At 42.1% G+C, this 18,258-nt stretch overlaps 1 protein-coding gene across 8 annotated transcripts in view; it reads left to right on the forward strand.

The window, feature by feature from the left end:
- The window catches only part of OSBPL1A (oxysterol binding protein like 1A), a 237,814-nt gene that overhangs the window by 12,661 nt on the left and 206,895 nt on the right, over positions 1-18,258 (forward strand). For 2 of the 8 annotated variants that reach the window (XM_067699458.1, XM_067699464.1), the window contains exon 1: positions 10,873-11,001. The exons of 1 other annotated variant lie outside the window; for it this stretch is intronic. The gene's annotated coding sequence lies outside the window, so the exon portion shown is untranslated. Of the gene's footprint in view, positions 1-10,872; positions 11,108-12,207; positions 12,267-18,258 lie in introns of those variants that run through there. 5 more of the 8 variants (XM_067699459.1, XM_067699461.1, XM_067699460.1 and 2 more) reach the window with 5 other exon arrangements.

An 18,258-nucleotide genomic window follows, 5' to 3' on the forward strand; every position in this document is an offset into this window, starting at 1 on the left:
GGGCTCGAACCCGTGTCCCCTGCATTAGCAGGCAGATTCTCAACCCCTGCGCCACCAGGGAAGCCCCTCTCTCTCTCTTTCTGTTTACACTCTCCTGCTGGTTCCTCTCATTCTGTGAACCCAGCTGGAAGCCAGAGTGCCAGAATGCTTAGCCTTCCTAGGGGCCAGCCTCCCAGGACCCAGAGCACAGTAGGGGAGGGCAGAGAATGGATTGAAAAGGCAAATGGATAGTCGAGAACAACACTCTGTGAAGCCTGCCTGAGAGAACAAAAACGGGAGGATGGAGTGATAAAACCACTTTCCAGCCTCTCTGTAAAACCTGCAGGATAATCCTCTACACTCTCTCCTGCAGTGACCCTAGGGACCGTGCATTGACGATGGTGGTGTTCACGTGGAAGGAACCCGGGTCTGAACGGCTACTCAGAGCAGAGCCTCCATCCTGACCACACTGCACTGTAACAGGAAGCCACTGAGGCTGCAGTGTTGTTTGTTCAGATGCAGATGGCGGGAGGGGGCTGTGGGGATGATTAATACTGATGACCGCCCGGCGTACCTCTTGGGTTTCTTCTCTCTACTGAGCTTCTGAGCACTTAGTCTTTTTTGTAAGCATCTATAAAACATTTACAAGTGGACATTTTAGATGTCATCTTAAACTCAATTCACAGCCAAATTCAAAACCATCCCCAAACTGCCTTGGTTTCATACATAATCTGCCCTTCCAACTTATTTATTCATTGAGTTGGTCACTTCAGAATATTTACTGAGTCTTGATCTATGCCCAATATGGACTATATATTAAAGATATAAAGAAGACACAGTTTCTGATTTCAAGAGGACCATAGTCTGATGAAGGTAGATATGTAAACAAGTGATTTATGAGAATGTTACATGTACCATGGTTACATGTCAGTTGTTTCCTCTTTTTTACATCTCACACAAGATGAGTCACAAGTATTGTATCTCACGTGCTTCTTTGGTAATAGCCACTTTCTCACAGTGCTATATTGGAATGATAACCAATTCTCCTTGCAGCCTTCACTCTCTCCTCACTCTAGTTCTGGTTCCATCCTTTTCTCATTCTAGTTCTAGTGTACTCCTTGCATACTATCTCTAGACTAGTATTCCTCACATGTTACTTTGTTCAGGAATAGTGTAAAGTTTTATTTTTTCCTATTGCATCAAGTCTCAGTTCTGCTTGGCTTTCAAAGACCTTCAGGTCAGCCCTCCTAATGCAGCTATGTAATCCTATCCTCTAGGACTCTCCACTGTAACTGCCGACCCTGTCTATTGTTACTCCACCTTCCTTTCCATTCCCACTGCTCACCTTAGTTCAGTCCCTCTCAGCTCCCCCTAGACTACTGCAGTAGCTTCTTAGCTCATTTTCCTGACTCCAGACATGTCCCTTTCCCACCTTGCTTCCTGCCAACAGAACTCTGTCATTGCAGGATCACTCTGATCATATCAGTCCTCTCTTCAAAGCCTTTCCATCTTCCACAGTTCCCATCTCAGTAAGTGGCACCTCTGTATACCAATTGCCTGTACCAGAAACTTGGGCGCCTTCTGTACTCTTCCTTGTGTCACACCCCTCTCATGCAGTCAGTCATCAGGTTCTTTCTGTTCTGTCATGTATGTCTCTTGAATCAGTCTCCTACTACTGTTCTCCATCCTCAAAGTCCTTGCCAAAGCTGAGGCCCCTTGACTGGACTACTCAACAGCCTCCTAACCTGCCTCTGACTTCACTGGCTTTCAGCCCATTCTCCACCTCGCCACTAGACGTAGCTCTTTCTCTGATAGAGAGCTAATATTGTGACTCTCCTGCTTAAAACTCTTTGGGGTTTTAACTCCATGGCTTTGAGGATGAATCTCAAACTACTCTGTGACACATTGTAAAGGACCCTTCATGACGTGGCTCCTTGTATCTCTCCAGCCTCATTGCTTCATCCCAACTCTGTTCTGCACCTTCTCTTCTGGCTTTACTGAACTATATCCACGTCCCCTGGGAAGGCACACGATCAATTGCTCGCCTGCAGTTCTCACACGTTACTCGCTCTACCTGGGATGCTCTTTCCTCCCCCCTCCTACACGTTGTTTTGGACTCGGCTCCCATGTCTTTGATGGCAGTTACCATGTCTTTCTTTTTCTTTACCTTGCAAGCACTCAGTACAGTGCCTGGCATTGGGTAGGCTCTCAATTCAGAGAAGCTAAATAGATTGTTCATGGTCATACAGCTGGTTAAGAGGCAGGGAGCTGGGATTCAATTCAGGTTTCTGATTCAAAATTTTATGCACCTGCCACTTTACTACATTGGATAAAATATTTTAGACATAAAGTCCAAGTTCATTCATTAATTCAGCAAATATGTATTGATTTCCTACTATGTGCCATTCACTGTGTTAGATAAAGGGGGTGAACTGCTGAACAAGGCATTCCCTGCCTTCAGTACACTTCCAGTCTGATGAAAGATACAGACAAGTAAAGACGCATTTGTGGCACAATGTGACAAGTGTTATCATAGGAGTAAGTACAAGGTAAATTGGAAAGCCTAATGGGAGGGACACATAGCCCGGTCGTAGGCGGTCAGGGAAGGCCTTTGGAGAGAAGTGATTTCTAAGCTCAGACTGTATATAGAATAAGCCTCGGCGAGACGAGGAAGCTGGGGAATAGAGTTCAAGGCACAAAACAACAACGTAGGCAAAGGTCCTAAACCATCAGAGACCGTGTCAGTACGGGGAACTGAAAGTTGTTCACAACTGCTGAAGTGTAAAATACCACGGCGATAATGACGAGAGCCGAATCGGGACACTGATGCGAGGAGTTTAGACTACGTCCTGAAGCAAGGAAGAGGCAGAGTAGCATTCTAAGCAAGAGAATTAGTTGATCAGATTGAAATGTTGGAAACATCCTCTGACTACAGAGTGAAGAATAGATTAGGGTTGAGTGTGGGGCAAAAGGTAGGATGGGGAGAGTGAGGAATAGAGACTAGAGTGCTTGCCACTGAGAAAGAGAAGGAGGGCTGCCAGTTGGGGGAGGAGAGAGGAGCAGCTGCCCTTTTAGTTGTAACTGAGTTTGATGAACTGGTGTGTGGTCAGGAGCTCAGGAGTGATGTTGGGACCCAAGTTACAGATTTGTGAGATGTGAGCATACGGAGGGTTAGGAAGCCATGGGGGCATGTGAGCTCACCCAAGGAGAGTGTGAAGAGAGGTAGAGTTTAGGGCAGAACTTGCAACATTCAAGGGAAGAGCATTCTCAGGAGGAGGGAAGGGGTCACTGGTGTCAAATATGGCCAAAGGTCAATTAAAGTTAGGACTTGTGGGCTTCCCTGGTGGCTCAGTGGTTGAGAGTCCGCCTGCCGATGCAGGGGACATGGGTTTGTGCCCCGGTCTGGGAAGATCCCACATGCTGCAGAGTGGCTAGGGCTGTGAGCCATGGCGGCTGAGACTGCACGTCCGGAGCCTGTGCTCTGCAACGGGAGAGGCCACAACAGTGAGAGGCCCGCGTACCGCAAAAAAAAAAGTTAGGACTTGTAAGGGTTCATTGGATTTTGAAATATGGAGGCCTTTGGTGTCCACAGGGAGCAGGTTCAGTGGAGTAGTGGGAGCAGAAACTGAGTACAGAGAGCAGAGGAGATGGAGAGCCAGCGGAGACCATGCTTTCAAGCAGTTTAACTCTGAAGGAGGAGGGAGACGGTACCGCTCTCTGGCAAGAGGGTTTTTAAAAGATGGCAGCGATTAGAGAACCCTTGCGGAATGGGTACATCGTGAGAGCACTGGAAGATCTAGAAGAGGTTGATGGAGTGAGGTTGCCGAGGAGGAGGGATTGGCAACACGGCACGGGAGGGCTCTGCCCTTAGACAGGAGGGGTACCTCTTGCATTTTAACAGAAGAGGAAAAGTAAGAAGGGTGCAGGTAAGCCTGCTGATTAGGTGGTCAGAAGTTTGCGGGGTTCTCAACTAATGGTTTTTGTGTCCTTGGTAAAGTAGGAGGCAAAGTCATCTGCTGAGGGTGTTCCAGGGAGCTGGTGGGGTGAGGAATTTGAAGAGAAAGTGCGGTGAAGAGCAGGAAACAGCTCAGTCCTGGCCCCTCATCTTCTTGCTCTGTTCTTCTTTCTCCCTAGGCCATCTCCTGCAATGCTCATGGCTTCACGTCCCCTCCACACGGATGGTCGCAAATGTAGCTCTCTAGTCCAGACCTCACCTCTGAGCTCTCAACCCTCTTTCACCTCCGCTTGTCTCTCTCAAAGCCTCCTTCCACTACCTGCCCCTGCAGCTTCCGCTCAGGACAGAGGGTTGTTGGGCAGTGCTGAGAATCCAGTCAGTGTTTAGTTTCATGAATTTACAGTGTGGTCTACGCCGTGTAAGGCCCTGTGCTAGCTTTATGTCACCCACCTCCTCTTAGCCAGTTTTGCTCACGTCTCATCTGCTTAACACGTCGTTTCCCCAACCATTTCCACACTGTCAAATCCTATCCATCTTAATGGCTTAACTTTAAAAGCCATCTTTCCTGTAAAGTATTCACTGATAGCCCCAGCTCGAAAACAAAACTTTCTTCCTCTTATTCCTCCTTTGTCTGAATTTTACTTATGGTTCTTACTGTTTTCTCTCTCTTAATATACCTGCTGATGTACACGTCTTACATGGCCTCATCTGCATTTACTAAGTTCTTAAATTCCTGAAGGCAAGGCTGTTACCAGAGTCATCTTTTTTTCTCTCAGCCTAAAACAGTGCCTTGCACATGTATCCACTCACAAAATCATGTCAATTACTAAGTTATTATGTATTTACTTACTAAGGAAGACATGGATGGATGACAGATTCTCTCTGCTCTGGTAAGTCCTTACATGTCATCCAATCTTCTTTCTGTTGGTAATCCTACAATGTTATGGATATTTGTGGGTGATTCATAAATCTCTTTCTAGCCCTGAACTCTTGCCCCAAATATACTCTCACGTCTTCAGTTTCTTGCTGCATCTCTCAAGCTTACTATGTTGAAGGTACTCATTTCCCATTTCCTGGTGTCTCCGATCTAAAGCTGAGGCTACGTGTAAATGCCAGCACTTCTGTACATCTTCTCTATTCTAGTCCTCGCTGATCTCATCTTCCCAAATCTTTTAGAATTTATTTTGTCAGTTTTAGGTGTTATTATGGCTTTTCTTTCTTGTTAATTTTCACTGTATAATTTGCCTCCAGAATTATATTATAAATTTCATGAGGCCAAGAATTTGTATATAAGTGTAATCACTTCTTTTTTTTTTGCTGCATTACCTTCCTCCTTTCACCAATCTCTTTTCTCTCCAATTCTCTATCACTTGAGAAAAAATTAGCCACCACCAGAGGGCAGTGGAGAGGTCAAGATAATAAGGATGGAAAAAAGGCAAAGTTTAGTTTAGCAAAGTTGATAGACTAGGACTAAGATTTCTCTACACTCTTTAGCTTTATAGAAGCAGATGTGATTTGCTTAATCCTGGGTGCTAAAGTTTAAGAGATAAAAGTACAAACTGTGTCAATGCCTCGGCCAGCTGGAGCATGAGCACAGATTGGAGCATCTGGGAATGTAAGCCCGGGAAAGAAAAATCAGGGCAGCTCACACTAGTTTTCTTTAACTTTTTAGAAGAATGGCCTGTGAAAGGCTAATTCAGTTTGTTCTGTTCAGCTTTATATTGGCTAACAGGTGAGAGCTGTGTGGAGCTAGCATTTGCCTCTGTAAGAGGAACTTCTAACAGTAATAATGCAGTCAGGGGAAGTGGTTGAGCTACACTGTGAGGCAGTTATCTGCCGGTTCCAGGAGGTTCTCGGGCTGGGCAAATACCCCTTCAGAATGTGGTTGAGGACAATCTGGCTTTAGGTGTGAAGTTGGGCTTGATGGTTTCTGCTGACTCTTCCAGATCTAAGATCCAGGAGTCTGGAATCCATACTTCCAATGCAGGCCTCAGACTGGCCCGTCAAATCCCGTTTCTTCGATCTCTGTGACTTCAGTAAGTGGACTAATGTCACATGCTATGGTAACTCACAGAGAGAGTGGGGCCCTTGAGCTGGCTGTATCAGGTGTTGACAGGTGGTTACTCAGGAATGGGCAGTGTAGGTTAGGGAGAATCTGGAAAAGAGATGTGTTGTAGAAGTTTCCCAAGAGCAAAGAGCTGTAGAGACCTTAAAGGGAGGGGTAGCTGTTGAAAAGAAAGGCGGTATTGACAGGGTTGTTTGTGAGAGATTTGAAGAACGAGAGAGCTGAGAGCAAGAAAGGGGTCGTCATGGTGTGAGTCTCTCTCTGGGTCAAGGAACAGAGAAACACTCAGGTTAACATCAAAGCGATGTTACATCAGGCTACATCACTTTGTTTGCAGTACAAAGTGTAGGAATGTATTGCAACAATGTAGATAGATGAAAGCAGAAACATCTGTGCTACTCTGACAGGTGGTTGAAGATATAGCTGCAGCCAGCAGTTAGTGCCTTCTCAGCCAGGAGCCTCACCCTTTGCTACCTACACTAGTGTTTCCACACTCCACGTCTCATTCTCTCTGCTCTTGCTTCAGCTATTCCCAATCACCTCTTTTCTGCTCTCCTTGCCAGCCCATGGTTTCCACTTTCTCTCTGCCTTCACTTCCCTCTCTATGTTTTTCTGCGTCTACCCTGGCTAAACACTGTACTTCGTATTCTTCACAGGCAAATGGACCCAGAGAGAATCTAGATGGTTTAATAGTACCCAGGAGAGATCTTTTCTGTTGGGCAGAGCATATCTACGGGCCTTTGGTAAGCCTGATAAAAACGTTCCGTTCGGTTAGGTCCCAGCCCTGCGCCTTCCACTGAGCCAAGAATCATAGGCTGCGTAAGGAAGCCCTCACTAGGGGACTATGGGCAAGGCAGACCTCCTGAGGCTTCCAAGAAGGGGTAGTGTAATTGTCAGGCACATTGCTTGACCAGACAGTTATGGATGGAAAAGCAGGGGTATATTCATGATGAATAGAGCAAAGGGCTAAAGATGGAGTTGGAAATATTGCCCAAGGAGCCCGTGCCTTACGAGAAAAGCTATAAAGGGAAGGGTTTGATTGAAAAACAAAAAAGAGAATATAATGGGCATTTTTGTGATTGTGGCTGCCCATAATCCATTGCTCTTTCTTCTGGTAATAGCACTGGACTTGGCTAGAGTGTGTGTGCTTGCGTGCGTCAGTGGGGAACTACCTCTCCTGTGGAAGGCAAGTCCCCTACATACAAACCTTCAAGCTGCGAACTTTCAAAGATGCGAATGTGCATTCCATCAATATCAGGCGTGACTGAAATTGCAGCTTGCACTCCGTCTCCTATTGCTGACCATCCTTCAGCTCTACCATCTCCCACCTCCTCTCCCTCCTCCACTCAGTAACTCTTCTTGCCTGTTCACTTGATGCCAGCCCCTGTATGCCAGCTGTTGTACTGTACTACCATACTTTTCAAGGTACTGTAGTATATGATTAAAAATGTTTATTTTTGTGTTTGTTTTCTGTGTATTATTTGTGTGAAAAGTATTATAAGCCCATCACAGTACAGTACTATATAGCTGATTGTGTTAGTTGGGTACTTAGGCTAACTTTGCTGGACTTAGGAATAAATTGGACTTATGAACATGCTCTCAGAATGGAACTCGTTCGTATGTAGGGGACTTACTGTAGTGTTGTGGGATTGTCAGCCAAGGCACCCTGCCCTGTACACCAAAAGGTGTCTGTTTCTCTGTATGGCTCTCTCTCAATTTTGCCTCTTCTGAAGGGGGAAGACAAAAGGACAGGAAAACAAAAATAAATGGAAATTATTCTTTGCCAGTGGTAGCAACCTGGAAAACTTGTAGACTAGTTCCCCCTACCCAGATCCCTGGAAGTGCCCTAGTCCTGTCCTTGCTGGGCCAGATTTTCAGATTTTTTTTGATACTGTGCAATATATTCCCTGTTTGCTTAAGTTAGCCAGTGTCACCGCTTGTTGCTAGCAATCAAGGAACTACGGATAGAGGGGACCATCCTAAACTTTTTGTGTGGGGACCTAGCAAAATCAATCATTAGTGGAAGGCAGTTGCTTAGACATCTGTGTGTCACACATCTGGGAAAAGAAGGACAGGCACAGAATTAAGTCTAGATAAAAATAATTTAGTATCTGAAAATATACCAACTCATTTCAGTTATTAAATCTGTGTATGGCACAAATGACAAAAAAAATTTAGACAGCTTTTAAGAGATAAAAAACAATGACATCATAGCCTTGATGGTCTTGGGTTAATAATAACTCAAAGCACTTAATATGTAGGTTTAGGGGATGGTTAATTTCCAACTCAACAAATTATTTGGATTTGCCCGATGACATCTGATGTACTTTTCAGCATTCTAGGCAATATTTACCCAAAGCCCTCCCCAAAGTCTCAGTTCATAAAATCCTCCCTTTAATAAGCCTTTAGTGCGCTCCTGCAGCACTTCAAAGTCACACTGGCACCGGGGGGAGTGTTTTTAAAACATGCAGTGCATGAAGTGCATTCTGGGGTGTTTCAGGCTTAAGACAAATTGCAGGGACACAAACATTGGGTACTGTAATCTGGAGGGAATCCTATTCTGGAGGGAATCGCTGGGATGTGGGATGGGCAGTAGTAGTTGTGGCCTCCTAAGTTTCCCGAAACAAGTGAACAAAAGAATCCTAGGTGGGCTTTCCTGGTGGCGCAGTGGTTGAGAATCCGCCTGCCGATGCAGGGGACACGGGTTCGTGCCCCGGTCCGGGAAAATCCCACATGCCGTGGAGTGGCTGGGCCCGTGAGCCATGGCCGCTGAGCCTGCGCATCCTGAGCCTGTGCTCCGCAACGGGAGAGGTCACAACAGTGAGAGGCCCGCGTACCGCAGGAAAAAAAAAAAAAAAAGAATCCTAGGTGGTTCCAGGCAATGGGTAATTCTGTTGAAACATATTGTGATCTGAAGTTGGTTAACTTTTCAGCTGGGTCAGGCAGGCCCGGGAATGGCAGAGCAAAGGGTTAGTTACTTCCAAATCCCTTTTCTATTCATCCAGACCTACCAGTTCTATTCCTACTTACATGCATTGTAGGTAAGAGTGACGTAGTAACTTTAACATGCTCCATCTGCAAAGTTAAAATATCTACCTCCTCACAAGCTCAGAAAACAGTTTGGAGAAAACAGTTATTGTTTCCAGATGTTCTGTGTCTGCCACACGTTTCTCAAAATAGAATATGACACAACTGGGGGCAATATAGTAATTGCTTTCTTGTTCTAGAACAGCACTATCCATTATGGTAGCTGCTAGCCACATGTGGCTATATAAATTAAAATTAAGTAAAATTAAAAATTCAAATCTTTAATCACACTAGCCAAATTTCAAGAGCTCAGTAGGCATATGTGGCCGGTGGCTACTGTATTGGACAAGATAGAATTATGGAACATATCCAAAGTCCATTGGATAGTACTGTTCTACAATAAGAATTGTTGTGTTTTTATCTGTACTAGTCAGAAATAAAAATGCCAAAGAGATAACTTTTCCTAAAGATTGTTTATATAAATATCAAAGATATTTCTGTAAAAATATGTACAATGAGTGATCTTACCAAGATCAGAACTTCTTTTATTGGTAGTCATGATGATTACCTCCTGTTACTCTCATCCTCTTATTGGCTAGGATGTGTTTTCATTTACAAACTCAAGAAGAGAGTAAAGTGAATTGAAAAAAATGAGAGTAGTGAATTTAGGCAATTAAATCATGTTAGTGAGAACAAAGGCTTTTGTGGAATCATGTGGAAAATTATTTTGGTAGTCAATTTTTATTTTGGCAGTCAATTTTTATTTTGGCTGTGAAGATAATTCAGTATCCTTAGAAAATAAGCTCTGAGGTTTCTTCTTTGTGAGGCAAATATGACTGCCTTAGTTACCACACAATTTACAGTCGAAGTATTGTGCTCTTAAAGTGCTCTTTTTTTCTTAATAAAAGATGATGCTAAGCTGGGATATATAAGCAAGGCTGCTTGTGTTCTCCAAAGACATTCTAAGAGCTCTGCCACATCATGTATCACACGTAGTGCATCACCAACCGGCCTGTAATAGGTTCTCAATACATGTTTCTAGACTTGACTGCAAATCTACAGTCCCTTAAAAATGATACCTAAAAAAAAAGAAAAATGATACCTATTAATTTTCATTACAAAAGAACATGTTCATTAAATACATTGGAAAATACAAGAAAGTTGAAAATTTTTCCCTATGCTCATAATTTCCTTTGTCTTTTTCAGCTATGCATTTTTTAAAAGGGTGTAATTACACTAGAGTTTGAACCTTCACATTATAGGCTATGTGTTAACTGCTCTGGCTAGACCTGTTGTGCAAGTCTGAAGAGGTGGACTCTTTATGAAAGATATTTGATGGAGGGAGGAAGTGAAGGAAAATTTGTAAAACCTTCTCTCTTTAAGCATACCTCACTCATATACATCTTAATATGCTCACACCTGTTAGCATTTAGAGACCATTCTTTGACATGTGAAAAGAGAAAGAGGTGCAGCTAATTTACACTGCCTGTTAAGTTCCCATGGGTAAAGTAGTAACCAAAACAGAAAAGAAAAAATCTGGGCAGCTGGGTGATGTATTGGCTTAATAACAAATTTCCAGATTAGTAACCCAGTATTTACATTTGCTTTGGCTTGGGGGGGCGTGGCTTCGAAGTAGGGTCCATCTATCTTTCGGGTCGGGGCGTGGTGGGAGGAGGGCGAAGGCTCTGCCCTTCCTGGCTGCGGTTGGCAAAGCCTGGAACCATCCTAGGTAGTCTGGGCGGGACTGGAGCGTGCTAAGGGCGGGACGTCCCAGGCGGGGGGCGGGCCCGCGCGCCGGTCACGTGCCGCACGGGTCTGCCGTAAATAATCCGGGCGCGCGCGCGCTCGTGGGGCCGGCCGCGCGGAGGGGCGGCGCCACTTCGCGGAGTGGTGCTTGGCTTCCTTGCGCTCCACCCGGTTCCCAGCGCAGGGATCCCCGAGACCGACGTTCCGTGGGGCCGGGAGTCTTCCGAAGGTGCGAGACAGGTGATGGCCGCTTCCTGGGCGTGAGGCGGGCAGACGGGGAGCCTGCGGTTGTGGTCCCCACCCCGGGAGCTTTGGGAGCCCGGGTGACAGCGTAGGTCAGTTTCCTAGGCCGGTTCCCCTGTGAACGGTCTCCCCCCTTGCCTGATGGTGGGGGAGGTCTGTCCGCGCGTGGTGGGGGGCGAGGCCGCGTCTCCCGCGCGTCTCCGAGGATGGTCAGGGTCGTGGCCTGGAGATGCCGGGCTCTGAGCCAGAGCTAGGCTTCCACGAAGTCCCTGGCTGCTCCAACTCTGCGAGGAAGTTAGTTGTACAAGCAGCAGGATGCTGGCATTTGTTGCATTTCCACTTTGGGTGCTAGGATTTCGTCCTGGTGCCACATGCATTCCCTACTAAGTCATTAGCTGCTTGCTTTCTCGGTACTTGGATGTGTGCATTCTAACTTTTAGTTTCTTACTGGCGTGAAGAGGATTGATTCACAGTGGAAGTCACGAGCTGTTCACGTGAGCATTCTCACAGTGTACCTCGTGCTCCATTCTACTAGCATGAAAGACTATCAGAGGAATTCAGAAACAGTGTGAAAGATGGCAGCAGCACAAGAGAAAGAAGGATTCATTTACCCGGGGGCCCTGCTGATTGGCAGGAGGCGTTGAAAAGGGTTATCCTGATGTAGTTAATATTGGTTTTCAGTTGTGAAAGTCTTTGCTTTATGCAGATTGTATTGTGAAGTTGAACTGTTGGCAGACTATGTTAACTTAAACTAGACTGTTTGAATGTTGCAAATTTAGCGATTAGGCTTTTGTGGATAGCTGATAACATAATGAAATCAGCTTTAAAATCAGTGATGTGTTTTCCTTGAAAATCTCAGCCGTTGTATTGTAATTGATGCATCTGGATACACTTCTTGACTCAGAATTTGGAAAATACTTTGATTTGTTTTGATGGCTTAGCAATGTTCGTGGTCTGACTCGGAGGCAACGAATTTTTTGCAGCCGGTGTGCCTAGGTGTATTTTCTGAATTCCCCAGCTGAAATTTTAAAGGTCTCTGTATTAATTACAGAATAGTTATAAAATTCAACCTTTTTTCATCCCCAGGTTCTAAACTAAGGGCTCTATCTAACAATCTATGGGGAGGGGTGGGGGGAGAGGAGAAAACTGTCAGTAACGTACCTTTTAAAATTTATCTTTTCTTTTCTCTCAGGCCGAGCAACTCTCCCAGCATTGAGAAACTGATGTGCAAAATAGGAGTTAACTGCTGAAAGTTGAGTAGATTTATCTGGAGCAGTTGTTGTGTATCAGTGTAGGGTTTTGCCAGGGTCTGTTTATCAGATCACACTTGCTAAATATCTCCTTGTTCATCAGCAGAAATTTGGGGGGGGGGGGACTGGCTAATCCTTGTCTCTGGAGGCTGCTCAGCCTTGCAGGTATTATTTGCACAGCACTTAACACCTGTAATTCAGAGCAGCTAGATGTTATTTCTGTGAAAATTGCTTTCCCACTCTTCCCCCAAAGCAAAGGGAAATGATACTTGTTTAGAACCAGCAACTAGGTAGAAAAATACAGCCAATTTCTTTTGTGTGATAACATGGTGCAGTGTCTATTTAACAAATTTTTTCTTCACGTGGCTTTATTTTACTTAGACATATCTATCATTATAATACCTCAGACTTGACACTTTGACAGTTTCTTACCTCTTGCTATTGCTAGGAGCTGAGCTTTTGTACATTATGTGTATTCACTGAGAAAAGTAGTCAACAGAAAGTGGAAATCAGCCTAACTCATAACATATGGAGGATAGAGCAAGCACATGTAAGAAATTTGAAGTGGTTAAGCCAAGTCTGGTGGTAATTAGAACTTTATTGATTTGTAAATTCTTTCCAGTTCCTAGGAAGAGGGCAGGTGTTAGCGGTATAGCCACCAGCTGATACCAATCTCACCAGGATTCGTTAATGACGTGTCAGAAAAGATTCTTGCATTCTGTACAGAATATATTGATGATCATAATGTCATACAAGTATCTTACAGGATGTTCTTGATCCCTAGAAATGTTGGATTTTTTTCCTCTTACCTGACCTCATCCACTAATAAGGTGGGCAAGTATAAGAAATACTTTTTAATGCCTAAAGAGGATATACTAGGTCACTAACTTTTTCTGAGTTGTATTCATCAGCCAGCAAATAGGAAATTACTGTACTATACAGTGAAAGTGGTCTTTAACTGTACAGTTTCCTATCATGTGACAGTGGAAAGTAACCACGTTTTTACTTTGTTGTTTAAAGTTTTCCTTTAAAGAGAAACTTCTGGCCGTATGGTGGATAACTGGTCAGTATTATTACACGTTTCATTAAGCTTGGAAGATAATTTTCAAATGTGAAATAAAATGGGAAACATTTAAATACATTTTATGTAAAATTTAAGGAATTTTTTCCTTGGAAGGTAACAGTTGATCAGCTTCCTGGTTGGTATTATTATCTAAAACTGTATTTATCTTATTTGTGGACTTCTCTGCCGTTTGCTTCTATGGGCCAAACCTGTTTTGAAACAATAGGTAATAGTTTTTATTAACTATTTATTAACAGTAGTTTTTATTAACTATTTATTAACAGTAGAATCTACAAAGTTCAAATTGAAATCAGGGCTGCGTCTGAGGGTTAGTTCTTGTTTGTGAAGCAGATAAAATGTATAGCAACCTAAGGTTTAAACAATTCCATAAAGCAAGGCCATGAAGCTTATTTCGTTTTCAACAGTTTTGTTAAACATTTACATTTTCGACTGAATAAAGGTAAAATAAATAAATAGGCAGCAAGTAGGCTTGTTCTTTTCTTATACCTGTATGGCATCCAAGTAGTGTGGGTACGTAGTGAATAAGAGACAGTAATGTAAATAAGTCGAATATAAAATAAATAATTTGGTATAGGCATTTTACATTGGTTTCAATGGCTTACAAACCCTAGTAAGACATATTACAATTATAGCCAGGTGTCTATCGTTTCTCCTGCAAAAGAGGTGATGTCATTTATCAGGACACAGGGTCCTGTTGAAGTTAGAGAAAAAGTTTCACTGAATTAAAAATTAAGTGATTTTTAATTTCATTTCATATCTTTAAAAAAGGCAAGTGCTTCCTAAAATAGACTTTAAAATTTGCTGTCATTTTCCTTAAATGGCCATATTTTGGATGTCTCATTTCAGTCAGTAAATCTTCTTAAAATGAGGGGATTAAGCTATAATTCAGATTCAGCTTCCTCAGTGCTCATACCGGAACAATAACTAGGATCAGAGACCTTTAATTTTAGAGGCTGAATTGAGTTTTATAAATATATAGCATTAATAATATTTCATCCCTCGATACGAAGTTGTAGATTCTGGTTGTGGCTATTAAAGCCATACCCTTGGCAATCAACTTTATCTTTGTGCTTTTCAGTTTCTTCATCTCTAAAATCAGTCTTAGCTTAAATATGAATCTATCTACCAAAGCTAAATTTCTAAACCAAGAAAAAAACGCATTTAATTATTTGTGTTATCACAAATGTCATAGTTCTATATATACATATTTGTATATGCCTATGTACAGATAGGTATATACACACATACATACATACACTGAGGAATATATGATCACATAAAAAAACTTAATGATTGCTTGCTAGGAACTAATAAGATTGAGAGCAAAACTCTATTTCTATCGCCATGTTTTAACATAGTCACTTTAATTTTTTAATATTTTCCTTATATTAAAAATACAATATTGGCAGGAAAAATATTGGAAGAAGACAGCGCCATTAAGCAGCTAACTAGTGTACTTCGGAATGCAGTGCTGAGCACACTAGAGGTTTTTTTGTTTTAAAGACTTAGTTTGTAAAATATATGTATTCATAAATACTTGATTTTTCTCACTATTCAAATCCCTAATATACAATATATTTCAAATATTTTAATAATGTATTAGCAAGCATAAAATCAGTATCTGAGAATTTTAAAAATCATCACAACACACAGTCATAACAAGTTTTGAATAATTAGCTTCCTTTGGCTCTGTTAATAGTACAAAAGCTGTTTCTCAATTGTTAGAGCCAAATTTCAGATACTTCCTCTTTTTTTTTTTTTTAAATTTTTGGGCTGCACTGCGCGACATGTGGGATCTTAGTTCCCTGACCAGGGATTGAACCCACGCTCCTTGCAGTGGAGGTGTGAAGTCTTAACGACTGAACCCTCTCATTTTTAAAAAAAATTGTGGTAAAATACATATAACATATGTTTTTAACCATTTTTAAGTATACTGTGTAGTAGCCATCACCACTATCCATCTCTAGAACTTTCTCATCATCCCAAACTGAAACTCTGTGTCTATTAAGCACTAACTCCCCATTTTCTCCTTTCCCAGCTTTTAATAACCACCATTCTACTTTTTGGTTGCGTGAACTTGTCTACTCCAAGTATCTTATATTAGTGGAGTCATGTATTTGTCCTTTTGTGTCTGGCTTATTTCACTTAGCATGATGTGTTCAGGGTTCATGATTGTGTCACGTTTCAGAATTTCATTCCTTTTTAAGGCTGAACAGTAGTCCGTTGTATGTATATACATTTTGCTTATCCATTCATCCACCAGTGGACACTTGGGCTGCTTCCACCTCTTGGCTCTTGTGAAGAATGCTCCTGTGATCATGAATGTGCAGATATCTCTTTCAGCAGTTCCTTCTTTAAATTCTTTTGGGTATATACTCGGAAGTGGAATTGCTGGATCATATGGTAATTCTGTGTTTAAGTTTTTGAGGATTCACCATACTTTCCTGATGTTTTATAATGTCCAGTTAAATATTGCTGTATGTATGATCGAATAAAGTTAGCCTGGAGGTCTTTGAATTTTAACTCTTCAAACATCTTTAAGAACTCTGTTAAAGGACACATCATTTAATATTCTGAGTGTCTGATACTCGGGAATTAGCTCTGATTGTTGAACTTCACTGTCTTTGATTTCTCTAGGAATTTTCTACTTTGATTCTGTAGAAATAGTAAAGAAAAGTAGCAGTTCAACTTGTAAAATAGTAGACCTCTGACGGAATTGAATGTTGATTGCCCTTTAAGCTACAAGTTTCAGGGTCTCTGCCAAGATTTCAGAGTTGTTAGGGCCATAGAATTTATCCACTGTAGTGAATGGGGATTTAGTGGCATGGATTATCAAGTGTGGGGACCAGTTTAATTAGGTAATATACAGTGTTTACACAACAACAAAACAAATTCACTTTTCACAAAATAATTTAGAATTAGAAGCTTGGCTTCCCCAGTGGACCTTGGAGGAGAGGAAACATAAGGCAAAACATAAAGTCTCTAGTCTCCTAGTTTTTGAAGCTCAAAATGTTTTTGACTAGTTATTTCCTCGAAAACATTCTCTTGGCCATTAAAATCATTCATTAATCTTAAAAACAGAGTTTGGAATTGCGTGAATGTGAAAAGAGTGGCTGAAAACATCCACAAAGAGATACTGAAAAATACTATATGTGCTGATAGGATGTGGCTCAAATCTAGTCTCATAAGATACATTAAGGGATTACTTGTCTTTCTTTTGGCTTAAACATCAGAGACAGTGCATTTTGAAATAAGCTCTCATGAGTCCAAAGAAAGTTTTTTAACATCTGTTCAATATTTGAATTCTTTGATTTTTGTATTTTTTCTAAAGTTAACTGTTAACCACAAATTACTTATAAATTAGAGATGTATCAAATTAAAGAAGCAGTGATAATCCTCAATAATCCTGGAGTGTATATTTTAAAAAGGTATGATTTTTGGTATGATCTTAATTCATTTCCTGTGGCATATAAGGAAAAAAAACTTCATTTTTTGATCACTGGTTAAAGGTGTACCACTTAAAATGAACATGTTACTCTTAGGCCTTCCTATCGGTATTGCTTTGTTCTTGAAAAACTAATTCCACGTTCATCCATCTGTCCATTTAATTAATATTTGGTTGCCTGCTCTGTTCTAGGCACCTTGCTGGGTACTAGGGATATAGTGGGGACACATAAGAAATGTGGGACCCTTTTTCTCATTAAGTTTACAGTGTAGTGTAGGGAGAGCCAAAGAAATGACCATATGTGCACCTACAGACTGACATTTGTGGCAAAAATAAGGTGCTGTGAAGGTTTTATAAAGGGGATCTAGTGGAGGTTGGGAGTGGAGGTGGCAAGTCAGACCTCTTGAGAAATGTGGATAGTAATTTTTTTGTACAGTTGACTTCTGTATAACATAAGTTACTGGGAATTCCCTGGTGGTCCAGTGGTTAGGACTCTGCACTTTCACTTCCGTGGCCCTGGTTCAGTCCCTGGTCAGGGAACTAAGATCCTGCAAGCTGCGTAGCATGGCCAAAAAAAAAAAGTGTGTGTGTGTGTGTGTGTGTGTGTATATATATATATAAAAAATATATATATAAATATAAACACACATAAATATATATGTTAAAAATATATAATAACATAAAACATAACTTATCCTAATGTAAGGCCTGCTTTTATTCATTAGTGTGTCACCAAAGTTTAGAACAATGCCTGGACCGTGGTCAGCGCTCATTTAAGGGTTTTTTTTTTTTTTACTTTATTTTTTTTTTTTGCGGTACGTGGGCCTCTCACTGTTGTGGCCTCTCCTGTTGCGGAGCACAGGCTCCGGACGCGCAGGCTCAGTGGCCATGGCTCACGTGCCCAGCCGCTCCGCGGCATGTGGGATCTTCCCGGACCGGGACATGAACCCGTGTCCCCTGCATGGCGGACTCTCAACCACTGCGCCACCAGGGAAGCCCTAAGGGTTTATTGATAGTAACACTGTGATAGTAGAGATAGGGAAAGTTTTGTTGGCCCTGGAGGTGATGGGGAAACTGCAGCTTCTTGTGGATGTCATGTTGGGCACCTTCCTAGCCCAAGCTGGCTACCTTCCTAGCCCAAGCTGGCCACCTAGATGCTGACCTGAGGAATAAAGTTTTGGGTACTATTGATGTATCAAATTCTGAATCTTCAGGTCTGCATAGACGGCAGTGGACTTTTAGTTATAATGGTTCTTGGATGAAGAAAAAACAATGAATGTTTCTATGTCTTGGTTTGGAACATCTTCTGAGTTTCTTTGCAGCATAGCTGAAAGGAACAGAATGATCATTTTGTTTTACTGTAGCACAGCTATCATTTTAAGAAGTTTGCTTGGTCTTTAAATTACAGGTATTTTTGGAGTTGTGCTATTTTGACTGGGTGTTAGAGCCACTAGGAAATTATTT

Source organism: Pseudorca crassidens, chromosome 12, assembly GCF_039906515.1.
Source record: "Pseudorca crassidens isolate mPseCra1 chromosome 12, mPseCra1.hap1, whole genome shotgun sequence".
In the NCBI taxonomy this organism is placed as follows: Eukaryota; Metazoa; Chordata; class Mammalia; order Artiodactyla; family Delphinidae; genus Pseudorca; species Pseudorca crassidens.